The sequence below is a fragment of the Triticum dicoccoides genome, chromosome 6B, assembly GCF_002162155.2.
Source record: "Triticum dicoccoides isolate Atlit2015 ecotype Zavitan chromosome 6B, WEW_v2.0, whole genome shotgun sequence".
Classification (NCBI taxonomy): domain Eukaryota; kingdom Viridiplantae; phylum Streptophyta; class Magnoliopsida; order Poales; family Poaceae; genus Triticum; species Triticum dicoccoides.
The window spans coordinates 644,539,998-644,546,366 of record NC_041391.1 but is presented as its reverse complement, the minus strand read 5'-3'; the positions used below and the strand labels follow the sequence as shown (position 1 = coordinate 644,546,366).

The window sequence follows — 6,369 nt, the reverse complement described above, 5'->3', positions numbered from 1 at the left end:
AATAAATGCCGCAAAACAACAACATCAATAATGAAAACATATACAAACGATTGCATGAATTTATTAAGATTCGGTAAGATACATCAACATTAATTTAGCAAAAAAAGTGCAATACTCATACCTAATATTCATGAGTATGGGGTACTCCAGCAATATTTATTTTTGAGATCATGTATATGCAAGATTCATCAATGCATAAGATTTGATTGTGCAAGCCTCTGTATATACTACAACAATATACCACATAAAAAATAATGCGAAATAAATGTAAGATATACTTACATAAGTGTGGATGATACAAAATAGCCAACAAGATTGATATGGGTACTATTTTAGAATGGAGACATAAATGCAGTGTCGATACCTAAAGATTTTATTTTGGCTCAATATGTTATCTTCAACATTAAATACCATAATGACGAAATATATAATTTTATGTAAAATAAAATCTTTGGTATTTATGTAAAACTAGCAAGATACTCTGATACTAATTAGGGGAGGTACATAAATACATGAAATCAACGGATTGATATCTAAGATTTTATTGTGTGTCTATAGAAACACCTGTAAAGGAGCTTGGAAGTGAAAAACAAACACCGAACATAAGTCACATTTCCTCATGGCACTCATCAAGAGAAACACAAGGATGGTCATGTACAACATAGTTGTTGCTTTATTGGTCACTGTGTTCATGTTCTCAACGTTGCCGTCCTGCCAAGCTAGTAAGCAACATTACTTATATTTTACATGCAGTTTCCAAAAGTTGAAACTAATTAATCTGTCAGCAAATATTTTAGTTTTATGGACTGTATTACTAAAATTTTTCTTATGTGATGTATTGCATTGTAGTTCAACGACGCTTATGCAGAGATTTAGCGGGTTGCACTGATGTGTCGTGCCAGAGTGACTGCTTAGAAAGAGGCTTTCGCCCACCTTATCAATTGGAATGTGAAACCAACCACCATCATCTTCAGTGTTGCTGTAGAAAGTTCGGTTCCATATTAAAATGAGAGCCACAAAGTTTCTCAGCTTATGCAATGCAATGATGTATACTGATGCCAATAATTGAATAAACTTATATTTTCTGATAAACATAGGTCTTAGAGGCATCAATCTCATTGGATTGCCATGGAACATTTTGATGAAGGAAGACTGACCACATAGGATGTGTTTGTTACACCCATCCATGTACATATGAGCAGTTTACCGTATGATTTAATCCATAAAAATAGTAGATAAAACATGACCATAATAGTAAAGATTAAACTAATCATGTAGTCTATGAGAGAGTGAGAAAATAACATATGTAGTAGTGAATTTGAACATGGCATATCTAGTCCAATTGCTAGAACAAGAAATTGAACTAAAATCAGGAAAAAACATAATAAATAGAGGAGACGTGAACATGTCCTTGACAGGAGCAGGGCGGCGCCATTCGCGATGCTATCGCCCTTGTTACCGAAGATGTTGCCTATGTCCTGGAAGAAGTCATCATTGGGGAAAGTGTCTTCGACGTCCGTAGCGACATCTGGGGTGGAGAAGCCAGTAGTCGCACAGAGCGCTCCCCAAACACCTTATTTCCCTTCACCCGTAAATGACTCAATGTCGCGTGGTTTCGGAGGCCTACTGTCCCTGTCGGCGGTGCACGCCGTAAGCCGGGATGGGGAAAAACCTGGTAGCGCAGTGCACTGGAACTTAGTAGCAGGAGGCAAGTGGTGCTCTGTTTCTGTGTGTCTATGGAGAGGAGAGACCTCTATTTTATAAGCACGGAAAGAGGAGGCAAATAGGCTGCGACGGGAAATGAAACGAAGAGACGGGAGAGAAGAGTTGGCAGCCAAAGCCGAACAAACCTCGTAACCAATCTCCACTAACAACAGCAGCAGAATCCTTCAGTTTCATGCATGCTCTAGGCATTCCCGCATCCCGTGGTGTGACGCAGTGTGTCGTGATGAGGCGAGGAAAGGCGTGGCGCGGCGGGCGGTAGAGGAGGTGCGTGTGAGAACCTCTCTTCTTATCATGCTCAAACAAATGGGGAAAGAGCTCACCTTATGAGGAGGTGTAACTCTCTCTTAACTAGGAATGTGGGACTAAACTTTAGTCCCACCTCTTGACATGCGTGAATGGGCCAAGCTGGCCTCTAAGATTTATTACGAATTTCTGAAATATTTATGGGGTAGGTCCAATATGTGCCAAAAGCGGTTTTCCCACACCCGCTAATCACATGTGGACGCCTACGCAAGATACCCACGGTCCCATTTTCTACTTAAGCTAAACAATAACCCAGAATTCTACATCAAAAGTCCTGAAAGTTGTATACGCCAAAAATATATCATATAATCCAATACGGGACTACTCAAACGACATAGATCTAATCACATGAATGACCAACTCTTCACCCAGAGTTTCGATGCGGACCGTGGAGTCGCGTATTGTTTCTCCATGAGCTGGCCTTCGGGCCAGGAGGCCCAATCAACCATATTGCTCTGTTTTTTTTCCTGAAGTAGCGTCCACTTAGGACAGCCCACAAATCGTGCCATGAGAGCAGATCTGACGGACATAGATCACCCAGAAGCGAATCGAATGGCTGAGAGGACTGATGGCATGAGGGCAGGGATTTGGTGCAGTTTTACTGTCCTAAAATTTCCAGAGCTTCAGATATTATAATCCCACACAAATACTGCAAGTACGTACAACAGAATTGATGATTCAGGCCAAAACAACAGTAGAGATGTGCTGCTAAGGCTTGATGTAAGTATGTCACACAAATAACTTAGCTTAGAAACCAAGTTGGATTATAACCTGTTGCCTCATAAGTCATAATCCAAGTTACTGTGAAAACAACTGCTATTGTTGTCAGGTGTCGGTTTCCATGGGACGCACGCACGCAACGAGGCTCGAAACAACAAAGTCAGTTCTGTACTGTGTAGGATCGCGCATAAGATCAGGAAGGTTGAAGGAGGCTCATATTGATATGATCCAACAACAGTCTTATTTCCATGTGTCTATCTCTAGGTGTGAGGCATCATCGTCAGTGGCAAGATGGTTAAAAGTATTGTTGATGCTACAGTGTTCTATTGATGATCATACGATGGGCGTGGCGGTGGTGATTACGTATCCATGATGGTGATGTCCTGGCTCGCTTTGACCACACTCTTCAAGGTGTCACCATCCCAAAACTCGCTCAAGCAATAGTGGATTGACCAGGCCCAGAACAATTGATTTGCTCTAAAAAATCTTTAAGTAATCCATCTAGCAACATAAATCTGACACGAGTCCAATCTTTAGAACAAGACAAACTAGATGCTTCAACAAAGAAGCTCAAATCACAAAGCATCAACGTGGCAAGGATGATAACACCAAGCAAAACATCCGCTTCACGATAACGATACAGTTTGACAAGCGATGACCACTGACCATGATAGATTTTTTTTTTGCCGCAAATATAACCACTGACCGAAGATGTTCACCGACAGGTGAAAATGATGCACTTGTCACAATCCCACTGCTTGTTCTTCTCTTCAAAATTTTAGCATGTGATGTCAAATCCTTCAATGAACAACAGAACGAACAGTTTAATTGGTATATGAGACTCTGGATCATACCAATAAAAACACTCCTTAATAGAATGTGCAAGACAGAAACTACATAATACAGTTCAGTAGCGACACTGGCTCACACGCAAAAGGACTATACTATCAAAATGTGCCAAAAACAACAGAACCAACAATTCAGCATTGAAACTTTTTTTTGCGGGTTCAGCACTGAAACTATACCAGGCAAAAAAAAACACCTGTAAAATGCACAAGAAACAAAAGACAACATAAGTTCTTCTGTATACAACTTCATAATATAGGAGATGCACATACATTGTCATAAATAGGAAGATGGCACCCTATTTTTCCTATTGCAATGCATATTGTTTGCCTTCTATACGTACAAAAGGTCACATGTTTCATCAACTAGGCTTTAATTTTGATCACGTAATCTTCCAATTGCTTGGCATTCTGTCTTACTGTGTCCTGTTTGAAATGCTACTTTCTCAACTTATTAAGAGGCTCTGTTTGCATATCCATGGTTGATCAAAGAAATCATGCACACTCGGTTGGATCAAATGCATGACTGCTAATTCATGTTTAAGTCCCCCACCCAATATCTTATTATTCCAACCTGACAAGTGCCAGCGACTTCCACAATCAGATTCTGTCACACTAAATCCTCAATTAATAATAGTTCCATTGCTTGCAGAGTTTTATTCTATGCAAGAGCAGAAGGTGCTAGCCTTTTGATAGGGGAATGTGTAAATAAACCTCACCATGTGTATTAGGAAATGGAAATTTAAAATTTTGTTTAGTATTTTGGGTAACAACAGGTTCCAAAGTTGCAGGCAATGCACCGTCAGATAGCGTACTATTTTGAAATGAGAATTTAACGACAGTCGCACTCCAAGGGGCGGCTCGGGCGAAACCTACTGCGCCGCCGCCGCAACCCCCAACTCATCCACCGTCCCCCTCACCGCTGTCGGGTGACGCCACCAGGCAAAGCCTTTGTGACAGCCGGCGATGGCGGGACTTCCTCGCCCCGTAGCGCGCGGCGGCTGACCCTAGACGGCGTGGTTTGCAATGTGAGACTGGGCATCGGGGAGCACTACTGGAATCCTGTGGTATGCCGAGTGCCATGGACACTTGGGAAAGGGCTGAAAACTGCCGGCAAAGCCTTTGCCAAGTGTCACCCTTGGCAAAAGCCACCCGGCGTAAACCTCTTCGGCAAACAGGAGTTTGCCGAGAGCCAGAACACGGGCACTCGGCAAAGACTTTGCCGAGAGTCAAACAGTACCACTCGGCAAAATAAAGTAGCTAACGGATAACAGACTGTAGTGGCGGTTCCTGACACGTGGGACCAGGGGAGCAGGCCGAGGGCCATCTTTGCTGAGCGCCACGCTTAGCAAAGACAGTCAGTAGGTGGCTGACACGTGTCAGCACCTGACATGTGGGACCAGGCGAACATGCCGAGGTCCATCTTTGTCGAGCGCCACTCTTGGCAAAGTCAGCCAATAGGTGGCTGACACGCGTCAGCTCCTGACACGTGGGACCAGGCGAACAGGCCGAGTGCCATCTTTGCCGAGCACCATGCTCGGCAAAGTCAGCCAATAGGTGGCTGACGCGTGTCAGCTCCTGACACGTGGGACCAAGCGAACAAGCTGAGGGCCATCTTTGCCGAGAGCCACACTCGGCAAATACAACCAATAGGTGGCTGACACGTGTCAGCTCCTGACACGTGGGACCAGGTGAACAGGCCGAGGGCCATCTTTGGCGAGTGCCACGCTCAGCAAATATAGCCAGTAGGTGGCTGACACGTGTTAGCACCTGACATGTGGGACCAGGCCAACAGGCCGAGGGCCAAATTTGCCGAGCGCCACTCTCAGCAAACGCTATGTTTGCCGAGTGTGACTCCCGGCAAACTCACCCAATACGGGAGGGCCACGTCACTTCTCCTAAAAGCCGTGAAAATATTTTGCCGAGAGCCACCGTCGGCAATTCTTTTTCCTTTACCGAGAGTCCTCCTGGTAAAGTTTTTCCAGGAGGGCTACATGTTATTATCCGTTACCGAGAGGCCTCTCGGTAAAGTTGCCAGGAGGGCTACAGGTTATTATCCTTTACCGAGAGTCCTCTCGGTAAAGGGTGCGTTCTGGTCCAGTTTCACAGTCATTGCCGAGAGCAGCCCTCAGCAATGGTGTGCCCAGGAGCCTTTTTTTCCCTGTTTTTGTTTCTTTCCTGCAATGAAACATATACAAGAGCAGCATATAGTTCATCACACATAGAACATGTCACATATAGGCATCATTGAACAAAAGAAGCAATGATTGATTCTGAAAAACATTCCACATAAAAGCAATAGTGCATCAAAGCAATAAACCACAAGTTTACAAGTCTCAAGATGCAAGAGTTCTCAACATACAAGGAACAGTTTCAAACATAACATGAAGTTCACGCGATTTTGGAGATCGGAGTGATAACATCGACATTAGAAGGCATCATTCCGTTTGCTGCCCCAACTCCATCAACCGGAGTGATAACATCAACATTAGAAGGCATCATTCCCTTTGCTGCCCCAACTCCACAAACTTGAGGTGGAAATACCGGAACATTGTTCGACACTTGTGATGGGTTGAGCTGTGATGGATTGACCCAATAGTGAGATGAATGCATATGGTAATGCCGAAAATGGTGATAGAAATAGTTTGAACAAAACTCACAATGTTCCACTCTGGCGTCAGTGGCATCTCTGGCACTGGTTGGCCTTGCATGGAATAAAGATTGGCCACCATATGTTGTAAAGACTTCACTAGATCATCTTGTGCCTTCAGCTTGG

General features: G+C 43.7%; 1 long non-coding RNA gene across 1 annotated transcript; it reads left to right on the top strand.

Annotated features, from left to right (window-relative positions):
• Positions 1 to 560: 560 nt before the first annotated feature.
• Positions 561 to 1,092, top strand: LOC119320438. The gene is made up of 2 exons (XR_005154983.1): positions 561 to 722; positions 850 to 1,092. It is a non-coding gene; the product is annotated as an uncharacterized LOC119320438 (long non-coding RNA).
• Positions 1,093 to 6,369: the final 5,277 nt, after the last annotated feature.